This window comes from Myotis lucifugus, unplaced genomic scaffold (assembly GCF_000147115.1).
Source record: "Myotis lucifugus unplaced genomic scaffold, Myoluc2.0 scaffold_426, whole genome shotgun sequence".
Taxonomy (NCBI): domain Eukaryota; kingdom Metazoa; phylum Chordata; class Mammalia; order Chiroptera; family Vespertilionidae; genus Myotis; species Myotis lucifugus.
Genome location: NW_005871474.1, coordinates 305,507 through 320,120, shown reverse-complemented (window position 1 = coordinate 320,120; position 14,614 = coordinate 305,507). Strand labels below are relative to the sequence as shown.

Genomic DNA, 14,614 nt, shown 5'->3' with positions numbered 1-14,614 from the left:
TCTATCCACTGAGCCAAACCAGCTAGGGCAGTTTTTTGTATCTTGATTATACTAGCCTGATAAAAATAAATTGGGAAATATTCCATTCCATCTTTTATTATGCTGAGAGAGTTTAAATAGTATAGGAAATATTTATTCCTGGTAGATTTGATAAAATTTATGTTCTCTTTCAAGTTTCATCTTGAAACTTCTATAGATATTTCATAATTGTTTTTGTCATTTTAAATTGTTAGATACTGGCTTGTTTTTGGAATTTTAGCTAATATTACAGTTAACATTCTTGCAATTAAATTTTTACATATATCCATTATTCTGTAGGATAAATTCTTGATTGTGAAATCGGCTTGGTTAAAGAGTATTCAAAATTTTAAGGCTTTTGCTTTTGATTATCACATGGTCATATGTCTTGAAATATACACTGGATTTGTTTTAGTCAAATATGGTAAGGTGATAGACACAAAGACAATTCCCTTTGAAAGAAGAGTTATTTGCAGTTCCCAAGAGAAGTGCGCATGTTGCACTATGAAGAGTCACATGGGGAAGCACCAGGGCTGATTAGGAGGCAGAAGCTCAGGGAGAGCATGGCTCAGCCTTTATTTTGGTTTCCATGGGAAGGAATAGATGGGGCAGCAGTTTGAGCAAGGAATAGTTTGAGCAAATTTGGTATTGTATAGTTTGAGTAATGTTGGTGGGCTCTAGTCTATAGGGGTCATCGCTAGTTGTCTGATACCTTGCCCTGGGGTGACTTAGGGCAGGGAAAATGTTGGCTTGGTGTGGGAGAGTTAGATAAAAGAGGTGGTTGGAGTTTGGACTTTGGATTGGTTGGTTTGTATATGACAGCCATGTTCCTGGGTGAGTTTATTATCTTTTGGAATTAGCCCTTAAAGGAGCACTCTCTTGCTGTCCAGCAGGGCCCCATGATGTCAAAGCATCATAAAATATAGAAAAAAACCCCATTAATAAACAGTCCTTTAAAATTGTAGTACTTTGTCCTCCTACTAGCATGTTTGAGCATGCCAACCCTACGTAGTGGTATCTTTAAGTTTTAAAAAATCCATTAAAAAGTTGGCTAATTTGGTGAGCAAAAAGTCATGTTTAGATTTGCATTTTTAAAAATTTCTGTTGGAATTTGGAGTTCTTCTACAAATGGTTTGTCTTATAAGGTTTGTCATTTTTTTCATATTTAGCAGCTTTTTGTACAAGGGCATTACTCCAACAAGATTGGTGGGTTTTTTGTTTTGTTTTACTTTGTGGGTTTTTTTTTTAATGAAATTTTTGTTGCCATAAAGTTGAATTAGTTTGCCAAGTGGTCACAGGAAAATAAGTAATGGGATTGTGAGGTGGGGGGGTGTTAATGTGTGCATGGCCCCCATCACCTGATTTGACTGTACAACTGATAGAAACATTACAGATCTGTGGACCATGTTTACTCCTGCAAGAGCCTTAAGATTGTGCAGAAGACACTTGTGGATAAATTCCTTCCTCTTTATTCCCACAATCAGTGTATTTCTTTTTTTTTTTTTTTATTGATTTTTTACAGAGAGGAAGGGAGAGAGATAGAGAGTTAGAAACATCGATGAGAGAGAAACATCGATCAGCTGCCTCCTGCACATCTCCTACTGGGGATGTGCCCGCAACCCAGGTATATGCCCTTGACCGGAATCGAACCTGGGACCTTTCAGTCTGCAGGCCGACGCTCTATCCACTGAGCCAAACCGGTTTTGGCAATCAGTGTATTTCTTGTTTGGTGAAATGAAATTGAAAGCCTTTTTGTTTGACAGTTGAGTGATCTGGTTGAATTTGGAACAAGAAACCAAATTATTTCCTTTCGCTCAGTCTTTCCTCATTAAAAAAAAGTTTTTTAAGCTTGGACTGGAAAACACCCATGACTATTTTAGTTTCAGTTTTTAAATAGTTTTGATAGGGCTGCTGTGTCTTTGCTGTATTTTTCCAATATGTAAATTAAACTTCCTCTTTGTGTGATTGAGAGTATTGAAAAGAACCTAAGCAGTGGTACCTAAACAAATGCTAAGTGATCATCTCAAGCTGTTGCAGAGCTTTAGGAATTCAATAGAGATTTGAACTAGATGAATCTCAGAATTTTAGCACTGTAAGGGACTTTTTTTCCCCCTCCCACCTTCTAGTCTATCATTCTATATCAGAAGTTCTCAACGCTATCAGTTTATAACGGGTTTCTCACTTTTGTCACTATTGACATCTTGGGCCGGGTAATTCTTGGTTGTGGAAGGCTGTCCTGTAGGATGTTTAGTAGCATCTCTGTCTCACTAAGATGCCAGTATCCCTTCTTGTGGTTGTGACAACCAAAAATATCTCCAAACAGTGCCAAATGTTGCCTGGGCAGCAGAATCACCCCTCGTTGAGAACCACTGGTTTAAAACAAAATACTTGAGAAGCTCCTTTGCCATTTTGATAAAATTATACACACGACTAAAAAAACAAATCTAACAGTATAATGCCTTTCTAGAAAGGAAAAAAATTTATAATTAAGTAATACGTATTGCAACATGTAAATGAACAGTGCAACTAAATAAAAGAACACCCCTAGGAGCAGGGTGCTGCTCCTGCTTATGTGATGCCTAAAATCTCCTATATTTATCTTCTCTATTAAATACTTATAATCACAGGGATATCTGCCGAGGCCTTAGAGCCAGGCAGGTTAGTATTTGAATCCACCTTTGCCAATTATTAGCTGTGTAACAATAGGCAGATTACTTAATCTCTCAGATAATATTTTGTCATCTATAACTGGGGATTATAATGCCTACTTTATGATCTGTTTTGAAATTTTAATGAGTCAGTGCATACAATAACTTATCTAATACTTCATGAAGAGCTATATGTGGGTTATTTAATCCTTGCTATACTCCTAGAAGGTAGTATATTATTCTAGTCCCCATTTTTACAGATGCAGAAAAGGAACCAGTTTATAAGTAGGAGAGCTGGGATTCAAACCCTAATTTAATTCTAGAGCTCTTTCTTTAAACAATTATGCTATACTATTTCCTATATAATGCCTGATAAATAGGTAAATACTTAATTGTTAGCTCCTTTTATTCCTTATTTCATTTTTTTCCAGCTTTGAGACTCCCCTATCTCCAATATATATATTTTTAATACATATTTTTATTCATTTCAGAGAGGAAGTGAGTAGGAGAGAGAGATAGAAACTTCTGCCTCTTACAGGCCCCACACTGGGGAACGAGCCTGCAACCTGGGCATGTGCCCTGACTGGTTATATTGAACTGGGGACCTCCTGGTTCATAGGTAGACTCTCAACCACTGAGCCATGTCGCCAGGCCCTTCCTCCAATATTAACATCAGTGCTCTGTCCTTGAAATTTTTTACTTGTTGGTTTCTGATTTCCCCTTTCAAAGATACACAATTAATCTATTTTAATTACTTATCAAAATTCCGATGACTTTGATATTGCTGAGAAACTCATAATTAATGCATTTGGCATTCCTTATAAATAAAACATAACCCTTGTTTTTTAATTTATTTATGAAGAACTTTTTTTCTGATAAGTAACTCCTAATGTCAGATTTATAGCTATATTGTAGCCTTTTTACACTGAGTGGCCAGATTATTATGACCACGTGACGTTTGTAGGCAAATTAGCTATAATTTTGCGCTGAAGTTGCTAGAGGGCCAGACCATTATAAATAGGGAAGCAGGTTGTTTACAACGACAGTAGAAGTGATTTTTTTCTGAAGATATGAGTAAACAACGCGATTTAACAACCTTTGAACGTGGGATATATATAGTACCAAATTCTAATCGGTATTAGTCATTGTTTTATTTTATTTTTAAAATATATTTTTACTAGAGGCCTGATGCATGAATTCATGCAAGGGGCTTGGCCCTCACAGTCTCAGCTGCCTTGCAGCCCAGCCCCCTGCCCACTGGTCGTTCCGGAAGGTTGTTCTGGAAGGTTGTTCCGCCGTCTGGTCTAATTAGCATAGTAGCTCTTTATTATATAGGATTATATAGGATAGGATTGATTTCAGAGAGGAAGGGAAAGGGATAGAAAGAGAGAAACATTAATGATGAGAGAGAATCATTGATCAGTTCCCTCCTGCATGCCCCACACTGGGGATTGAGCCTGCAACCTGGGTATGTACCCAGACTGAGAATTGAACCGTGACCTCCTGGTTCATAGGTCGACATTCAACCATGCTAGGTAGACTCATGGTTTTATTTTTGTTTGCCTGTGACCGAGTCCACCTTGCTATTAGTGGGGTCTGTTTCTCAGCTATAAGACTTTTCATGTTATTATCTTCACTCATCTCTAAACTCTACTTTTTCTTTATCCTTTGTTTTCTGATTGTCGGACTATAAGCAGACTAAGGGTTATTAGGTGATAAAATCAGGTCATATAAAGTGTAATATTAAGTCTGGTAGGAAGGGAATGTCTGTTCCTCAGCTAAGCATTCAAATGCATGAGTTTTTCATTTCTATTAAGCTTGAAGTCTTTTTAGGTGTGGGGTGGGGGTGGAGACACAATGTGGTAATGGTGTGGAGGGGTATATGCTGTTTTCCATGTGGTCAACATTGCTAGACCTCTGGTTCCAGCTTCAGTAAAAGCTATTCATTTACTTGGATTTGAAAATCATTTGAAGTTTAATTAATGTCTAGTGCCCTAATAGCATTTAAAAAAAGAAACTTTATGCCTTGGTTTGATAGCTCAGTTGGTTATGAGTGTTGTCCCAATACGTCAAGGTTGTGGGTTCGATCCCAGGTCTGGGCACATACAAGAAGCAACTAGTGAGCCGTAATGCTCAGTGGATAGAGCGTCGGCCTTCGGACTGAAGGGTCCCGGGTTCGATTCCGGTCAAGGGCAGGTACCTTGGTTGCGGGCACATCTCCAGTGGGGAGTGTGCAGGAGGCAGCTGATCGATGTTTCTCTCTCATCGATGTTTCTAACTCTCTATCTCTCTCCCTTCCTTTCTGTAAAAAAATCAATAAAATATATTTAAAAAAAAGAAGCAACTAGTGAATGCATAAGTAAGTGGAACAACAAATCAGTGTTTCTCTCCCCACTTCCTCTCTGTCTAAAAGAAAAAAATCAATAAATTAAAAAAAATAAACTTTATTTTAGAATTGTTTTAGGCTTACAGAAAAGTTGGGAAGATAGTACAGAGAATTTTTATATACAGCACAGCCAGTTTCCCTGTCAGTAGCATTATATATTAGTACTAGAGGCCCTGGCCTGTGGGGATCAGGCTGAAACCGGCCCGGTGCACGGATTTGTCCACTGGTGGGGTCCCTTGGCCTGGCTTGCGGGGATTGGGCCGAAACCAGCCATCCGACATCCCCCAAGGGGTCCCGGATTGTGAGAGGGCGCAGGCCAGGCCGAGGGACCCCACAAGTGCATGAATCCATACACCAGGCCTCTAGTATGTATATAAGATCTTTGGTTAATCTCTTCCCACCCTCCCCCCTTCCCCCTTCCCTCTGCGATTCATCAGTCTGTTCCATGTTTCCATGCCTGTGCATTGAGCATCTGCCCCCTGGTGGGCAGTGTGCATCACAGCTACTGGTCGAACAGTTGGCTAGTCACTTAGGCTTTTATTTATATATATATATATATACACACACACACTCACTCACTCACTCACTCACTCTAAAGGCCCAGTGCACGAATTTGTGCACCTTGAAAGGAACTGTGGGCTGTGAGGCTTCAGTGGGCATAGGGGCATAGCCCATCCTCTGTGCTCCCACCCAGCCCCTTCTGCCACGGCCCCTGGTCCCCTGTCTGCCGTCAGCCCCACTCCCGCTGCCACTCCCATGTGCTGACAGTGCTGGCCTTGCTCGCACCCGCTGAAGGCATGGAGCAATTGGGGCCGGCCCCATCAGTGGGTGTGAGCGGGGCCAGCGCCGTCAGTGGATGCGAGAGGCAGCTGCTGCCCCGATCGCCCCTCAGGAGCAGGGGGAGGTGGAGAAGCCTCACGGGTGATCGGGGCTGGCAGCCGCTGCTCGAATCCGCTGATGGCACTGAGCGATCGGGATTGGCGCTGGGCGCTGGCAGCAGGTGCGAGTGGGGCAGGCGATAGCAGCAGGTGTGAGTACCGGGCGGGACTGTGGCATGTGGGAGCAAAGAATTTTCAGTAACTACCAGAGGCTCGCCCCGATGAGAGTGACTGGCACCCCGCCTTGGTCTGGCACCCCCGCTCACCTGCTCCACCATCCTGCCGCGGCTGACACCCACCATGTTCCGTGCTCTGCCGCCTGCTGTCAATGCCTGCCATGTTCCGCGTGTGCCCCCTGGTAGCGCACGTCATATCGACCGGTTGTTCAATTGTTCCGCTGTTTAGTCTATTTGCATATTAGGGTTTTATATATCTAGACTAGAAGAAGATAGATGGTACATCTGTCAGAATTAATGAACTAATGATACAGCATTCCTAACTAAAGTCCATAGTTTATTCAGGTTTTCTTAGATTTTTCTTAATGTCCTTTTTTCTTTTCCTAGCACTTGGAGTGCGGGTGAATTTCCCGCCAAAATATAAGATGGCTCTGTCTTTTGGTTTTGTTCCATCCACCAAAAGGGTGGATTACAAACAAATATTTGGTAATACGCAGTTACAATCGGCCCGAGTTTACACGTTTCCCGCACTCCAAGTGTTAGATTTAGTCATCATGTCACCCTAGACTCCTCTAGACAGTGACAATTTTTTTGACTCTGTTTTTGATGAATTTTCTGGTTTTAAGAATTACTGGTCAGGTATTTTGGAGACTGTCCCTCTCAATTGGAATTTGTCTGATGTTTTTCTCATGATTAGGCTAGGATTGTAGGTTTTGAGAAGACCACACAGGTAAAGTGCCATTTTCTTTGCATCATATCAAGTATTGTCAGTATTACCACCCTTACTGAGGGTAATGTTTGTTACAGATTCAAGAACTGTAAAGTGTCTCCCCCCTCCCCTTTTGTATGTGTGTGACATACTATATTCTTTGGAAGGAAATCAATCAAGTTGATTGTAAGCAGATTTTTTTCCAGAGTGTTTCCTATCTTCTACCCCGTGTTAATCCCTTGTGGGTTTTTTTTTTGTTTTTGTTTTTGTTTTTTACATTAATGTCTAGCGCCCTATGAGCAGTCTTTAAGAAAATGCTGATGGGAGTGACAGTATAGTAATGTTTCACTTTGGGTTCTTTGTTGCAAACAATTTGTTCTGTCTGGTTTAAGCATAAAAGGAATTTTTTGGGTATTAAATGTCTTACAGAGTTATTGGGAGGTCAGGGAGAAATAGATTCTAGGCCATTGGTTTTCAAACTTTAGCATGCATGTAAGGGGCTTGTTAAAACGCATTTCTGGGTCCTACACCCAGAAATTCAAGGAAGTCTGAGATAGGATCTGAGACTTTGAACTTCTAACAAGTTTCCAGGTGAGGTTAGTGATTCTGTGGTCTCAGACCCACACTTTGAGAAACACTGCTCTCCTTGGCTAAATTTTGAAGAACACTCAAAAGTTGCCACAGAATTGGCCTAATAGGAAACTGTTTTCTCTGATGCTAATGAGCAGATGGAGCTCCACTTTAATACAGTTGCCATTGCTGCTTACACTGATGCCATTTTTGCTTCAGGAACTGGACTTGAAACCACTGGGAAGTCACTTTTTGCCTTAAAGCAGGGAAAATTCAACTTTGTTTCTTTATACTGCTCAGTTCTGCATTGAAGTTGCATTTGTTGAAGAAGCTTAGGTGACATGCTGGCATTTTGATTTCAAGAGATATTGGGAAGCCCTGCCAGAGTGGCTAAGTTGGTTGACTGTCATCCTTTGCTGGTTGGATTCTGGGTCAGGGCACATCCGGAAGGCAGCAGATTGAGGTTTATCCCTCTCTTCCTCCCTCTAAGTATGTGAGGATTAAAAAAAAATTTCTTTTAATGTTTTTTTAAAAAAAGATATTGGGAATCTGACTTCTATATTTAGAAAGCTGCAACTCATAAAATAGAAGTATCTTAAAATGTTGAAAGACTATTCAAAAGATGGTGGGCAGACAAGGATTTGACAGTTGTCTGTAGAGAAGATAAAGTGTTTCCACCAGCATGCAAATTTTTGTACTACTTCCTTCATCACAAAATATCAGCTGAATGGAGCAGTGTGCTTAGTGTCTTAGTTGATTGTACATTCTAACACAAGCTCTTTATCTCATTAGACCAGTAACAAACAGTCTGCATATTACATTAGAGTAGCACTGTTCTGTAAAAGCACAAGGGAGAAGGGGGAGAAGGGAATCTAGGTTTTAAGATGCCTGATTTTAGGGTCTCAGCTGTGAAGTATGGTGATACTTGAAGCAGCCTGGCAACTTGGGAAAAATAAAGAGTGTAAGAGAAGTAGAGGGAAAAATGAGGGCTCAAAATATGTAGGGTACCAAATAAGCCCTTCAAAACAGTGCTGTCTAATAGAACTGTAACATGATCCAAAGAATACAATTAAAATTTTTCTAGAAGCCTTTTTGAAAAAATAAAATAAATACAAACCAAAACAAAAACCTCCAAATAGAAAAACAAGTAAAATTAATTTTTAAAAATAACAGCTTTATTGATATTTTGTTTACATACTATCAAGTTCACCCTTTTAAATTATGTAATTCAGTGGTTTTTAGAATACCCACAGATCTGCGCATCTATCACCACTAAATCCGGAACATTTTTATCACCCCCAAAAGAATCCCTCCCCATTCCGTTCCTCCCTCCCCCAGCCCCTGGCAACCATTAATCTTACTCTTAGTCTCTCTGGATTTTCCTTTTCTGGACATTACATGTAAATGGAATCATGCAGTATGTAGCCTTTGGTGTCTGGCTTTCAGGTAGCATAATGTTTTCAAGGTCCATCCATTTTGTAACATGTACTTCATTCCTATTTATGGATAAATATTTTTCTATTGTATGAATATACACCACACTTTGTCCAGTTATCATTTGTGAATATTTGGGTTTCCTTTTTTAGGTTATTATGAATCATGTTGCTATGATCATTTGTATATAACCTTCTGTGGAGATTAAATTTAATAATGCATTTTATTTACCCTAGTATATTCCAGATATTATAATTTCTACTAGGTAGGGGCCCAGTGCACAAATTCATGCACCTTGAAAGGAACTGTGGGCCATGAGGCTGCAGTGGGCACAGGGGCAGGTCTCTGCCCATCCTCCACGCCCCTGTCCGGCCCTCCCACCGTGGCCCCCAGTCTCCTGTGTGCTGGCAGCCCCATTACCGCTGCCGACGCTCCCACGTTCTGACAGTGCCGGCCCCGCTTGCACCCACTGAAGGCGGGGCTGACGCCAGCAGCAGGTGCAAGCGTGGCCAACGCCGTCAGCAGGTGCAAGCGGTGGCTGCTGCCCAGATCGTCCCTCAGGAGCAGGGGAAGGTAGAGAAGCCCTCAGGGGCAATCAGGGCCAGCAGCGGGTGTGAGCAGTGGCTCTGGCGCCAGCTGTGGGTGTGAGCGGGGTTGGCACTGACAGTGGGTGAAAGTGATGGTTCCAGCACTAGCAGCGGGTGCGAGCGGGGCTGTCTCTGGCAGCGGGTGCGAGAGGCGGTTGCCGGCCCCGATTGCCCCTCAGGAGCAGGGGTAGGTGGAGAAGCCCTGAGGGGCGATTGGGGCCAGCAGCTGCAGCTCGCACCCGCTGACAGTGCCAAGTGAGTGGGGCCGGCACCAGCAGCAGGTGCAAGTGTTGGGCAGGACTGTGGTGCGTAGGAGCAAAGAATTTTCAGTAACCACCAGAGGCTCGCCCTGATGACAGTGACTGGCACCCAGCCTTGGTCTGGCGCCCCCGCTCACCTGCTCTACCATCCTGCCACGGCCGACGCCCGCCATGTTTTGCACATGCCTCCTGGTGGTCAGCGCATGTCATAGCGACTGGTTGTTTGGTTGTTCCGCTGTTCTGTCTATTTGCATATTAGCCTTTTATTATATAGGATATGTGATCACTGCAAACATTATTGAGATAGTTTATATTTTTTTGTAGAAAAGTCTTCAAATCCATATATATTTCATATTTAACAGCATATCTCAGTTAAGACAGCCACATTTCAGGTGTTCAATAGCCTCATGAGGCAAGTGGCTACCATATTGGAAAGCAAAACCCAAAAAGCAACTCAAGGGGACAACTATGCTATATGGAGAAAATTCCAGTTTTCCCCAGGTCGGAGATGTTTGCTTGCTGGCTCCTAGATATCCTTGCTCCCTTTGCCTTTCATGTTTCCAATAGAATACTCTTCTCTCCTTTACTTCTTCAAATCCTTGCTATCTTTTAAAATCCTGATTTATATTCCTCTTCATTGGTGGGTTTTAATTATTCTAGTTCAGTTTTTTGTTTGTTTATTTATTTAGTAAGTGTTTATTGAACACATACCCATGTGCCAACCACAGTTCTAGATGTTGGAAATGTAGCATTGAGCAGGATACATAAAGTCTCTGTTTTCATTGAGTGTATACTTTAGTAAAAGGCAATATTTAAATATTCAAATATTCAGAGAAATAATTTCAGATAGTGACAGGTGCTATGAGGAAATGACTTCTGCTATTGGTAGGCACAGATTTATTCTTGTAATTTTAAACTTGTACCTCAATAAAGCTGATTCAAAAGTAATTTACACTAAAATTTACTAATTTTAAGCATATATATATATATATATATATATATATATATATCTCCATGATTTTTTGTGAACATACATAATTCTGTAAGCATCAGTAGTATTGTATTATAGAATGTTTTACTTCCAAAGGTTCTTTTTATGCCCCTTTGTGGTTCTCTCCACTTCTGGGCAAGTGCTGATCTGCTTTCTCTCATTATAGTTTTGCCTTTTCTAGAAATTAATGTAAGTGGAATCATACTTTTTGTATATGGTTTCTTTCACTTAACATATGCTCTTGAGATTTATCCATGTTGTTGCATATATTAATAGCTCATTCCTTTTTGTTGCCAAATAGTATACCATAATATGTTAATTTATAATGAGCATTTGGATTATTTCTAATATTTGGCTAAGTAAAGCCGCTGTGAGCTTCTGTGTACAAGTCTTTGTGTAAAAATATTTTTTTCACTTACAGGATTGCTGGATCTCATGATGTGTTTATAGGAAACAGCCAAACTGTTTTCCAAAGTGGTTGTACTATTTTGCATTCCCACCAGCAGCCTTACCAACACTTGGTAAATTTAAGCACAAAGCAAGAATTTAATTTAATTTCATGTTTAGTGAATTCTTAGAGTTCCAAGCCAGTAATATGTAAGTTCTACTTATGAATGCCAGTAAAGTTATAGGCAGAAAACTGAATTGGTTTGGCTGTTTCCTTAAGTAAGCCTGATATTTTAAGTTTTGAATAGCCTTCTTTATTGTTGTAAGGGGGGAACTAAAATATTAATAGCTAGAAAAATATATCTGCTAATCAGTCCAGTGGTAGTCATACTTTTTCATCTGTATTATATGGTGTTTGAAATACTTGGGAAGTAGAATAACACCAGTTTGTATAAATTGAATAGATAACAGTCCATTTTTACAACCATGCATACTTATATCAGCTGTTGAACACAAACTTTTGACAGTTATGATAATTGGACTAAATGTAATCAGAAACTATATACTAGTATAGTTGGCTTATTTCTGAAGTTATCCTTGTTTGGCAACTATTTGAGACTTTTTTCAGGGTTCATATTTTCAACATACATTCCATATGGAAATAATAGTGGAATATAGCTTTATAGTCTTATAAGAATATAGGAATAGAGTGTGGAATATAGTTTATGCATTGCTTACTGAACATTCACTGAAATCTCCGTTCTTTTGTTACTTCTGTATTTTTTACCTTTTCTCAAAGTTTTGTTTACCTATTTGTCTTAATTGATAACTTTGCTTGAATACAATTTTTGGAACATTTAAAAAAATATATTATTAAGCAAGTGGTATATGAGCATTTTAGGAAGTAAAGTGATTTTGTAGTTAGCATTAAGAAAGAATCTGTGGAACAAATTGAGCCAAATGAAGATCTCCATTTTTAGCAGAATTATGAACCTAAAACTTTAAATTCTGAAGTAGTTGATAATAACTATCATTTGAGAGCTTATTATATGAGTTGCTTTTATATAATGCTATTTCTGATTTTCATAGTATGTGATAGTTTGCAAAATGGTATTATTTTTATTTTAATATAGAAATACTGGTAAGGTTTAAACTGTTTGCCCCAGTTTATATAACAAAAGCTGTGTTTGAGTTGAAGCACAAGTTTCTGACTCCAGAATTATGGATAGCTTATTTTTGAATTTTAATAAGGCATTTTACTGTACTGTTAATGAAATCATGGACAAAATGAAGAAATGTGACTTGGTACTAAAGATAGTTGGAATGAATTTGTAACGAATAGAGTAATCTATATATATAAAAGGCTAATATGCAGTGTCCCCTCGGGAATTTGACCGGGAGACCAGGAGTTCAATTGCTTGCTATGATGTGTGCTGACCACTAGGGGGCGGTGCGGAACGAAGGAAGGCCCCAGCCGGCAGCCAGAAGGCCCCTATCAGCCCTGATAGTTGGCCAGGCCTAGGGACCCTACCTGTGCATGAATTTCTTTCACTGGGCCTCTAGTCTAATTATCAATGTCAGTCTCCACTGAGATCTCAGGTGATAAATATACCAAAGGGCTCTATCACTAGTTCTAATTTAAAACTTTGTTTAAATAAAAGAAAACTCTGCAACCTGGCTAAAATTGCATCAAATATAGGTTGAAGGGAACCTTGGCTTAATTGTAGTTCAAGAATTAAAAATAGTGTTAGATTATGTGAATGTTATGGGTTAACAATGACAATATGGGGGTGTGGCCAAAAAGAGCTTGGGCATGTTTACAGTATATTAAGAGTATAGGCCTCAGATAATAATGTTTCTCTTAGACTCTATGCTAGTATTGTATTAGGATTAGAATGTCCTATTTTATGTAGAATTTGGCTACTTGTAGTATGCTGGGAGAGCAACTGAGATAATGAAGAATTTGGAAAATATTAGAGGGTTAGAAGTGATTTCTTTTGGAGAAGAAAGGAGAGGACAGTGTGGGATGTCAGATATTAGAACCCCCCCCCCCCCCAATTCTATAGGGCAGAACTAAAACATCTAGGGAAGCCGATTTAGGGTTGTGCTACTAAAAGTAGACTTTTCTAACAGATGACTAGTTATCCAAGGGAATGGGTGAATAATCTAAAATCTCTAACAGTGGAATTGGCTGCCCCATGAGGCTGTGAACTAAGTTATTTGATTTATGTTCATGTCAAAGCCAATATGTCTGCGATATTGTAGGAATGGATTCCTGCATGAGTTAGTAATTGGTGGTTTTCAAACTATTTTGACCTCTCTTCACAGTAAGAAACACTTTTTTCATTGCAACCCAGTATAAATGTGTGAGTACAGATTTCCCCTGCTATCTGAAAGTAGAGATTTCCTGTGAAACCTTTCGTAAGCTGAAATGGCATAAAGTGAAGAAGCAGTTACCAGTACTAGTTTATATAAAATTATTTTAATGTTCTCACACCCAAAAAATAAACTACTAAATCATATCAAGTAACATATAAAACATAAAATAACATAGCATATAGTAAAAGCAGTGTCACTCACACTGTGCCTCTATTACAGCTACCTGCAAAACAAACAATGAACGCTATTTTCTTTTTTGCCTTTTTTCCTAAAAGTGAAAATTCTCTTGGTTAGTGAAAATAGGTAGTACTAATGTACGCCTTTCATAAAAACAGAGCAGCATAAGATGAACTTTTGAAAAGTGTGTGTGTGTGTGTGTGGGGGCACCTGTGTCTGAAATACAAATTTCATGAAATAACATACCCATATTAAAGGTGTTGTGGATATTTTCTGTTATATTTCATTATTGTTAAAAGGCAGATTGTTAATCACTAAATTGGTTTAACAACTCAGTTTGAAATACACTGGACTAGAATAGAATAATCTAAAATCCTTGCAACACTATGATCCTGTGATTGTCCCTACTCAAGTAATGGTAGCACTAAGAACTAAAATTAGACTCAGAAAATTCCACACTGCAAATACTGGGAGGTCATTAATTTTGGTCATAAATGTCTTTAAGGAAGTTGAAAATGAGAAAGCATTTCTGTGCCCTTCGATTCTTCCTACCTCCACCCTTACTACCCCTGCTACCCCCTCCTCCAAATCGGGCCTTTTCATTGTTTCTTCTCAATTCTATCTTTACCCTTTTGAAGAATCTTCTTAAATAGCTTTTTATTATCTCACTAGAGGCCTGGTCCACAAAATTCGTGTACAGGGGAGGGGGTCCCTTAGCTCGGCCTGCAACAACGCAAGCGTTCTGCGCCTGGCCTGGCCTGGCCTGGCCAGAGGTCTTCCATGGCTGGGGTGGAACACTTGCCTCGTTGCCACGGCGACGAAGCAAGCATTCCACTAGGCCCCTCACACTGCCAGCTCTCAGCAGTGCCCCCCCCCCCCCCCCCGGGGCTGGGGGACTCTGGAGGGGGTGAGAAGACTGGGGGCTGCCCTCTTGTGGGTATTGGGACCCCCCTCCTTTGTGGACAAGTAATTTTGCATATCACCCCTTTTATTAGGATAGGGATTCCCCCCCTG

General features: G+C 40.0%; 1 protein-coding gene across 1 annotated transcript in view; it reads left to right on the top strand.

The window, feature by feature from the left end:
* RABEP1 (rabaptin, RAB GTPase binding effector protein 1) overlaps nt 1-14,614 on the top strand; it is a 113,392-nt gene that overhangs the window by 14,824 nt on the left and 83,954 nt on the right.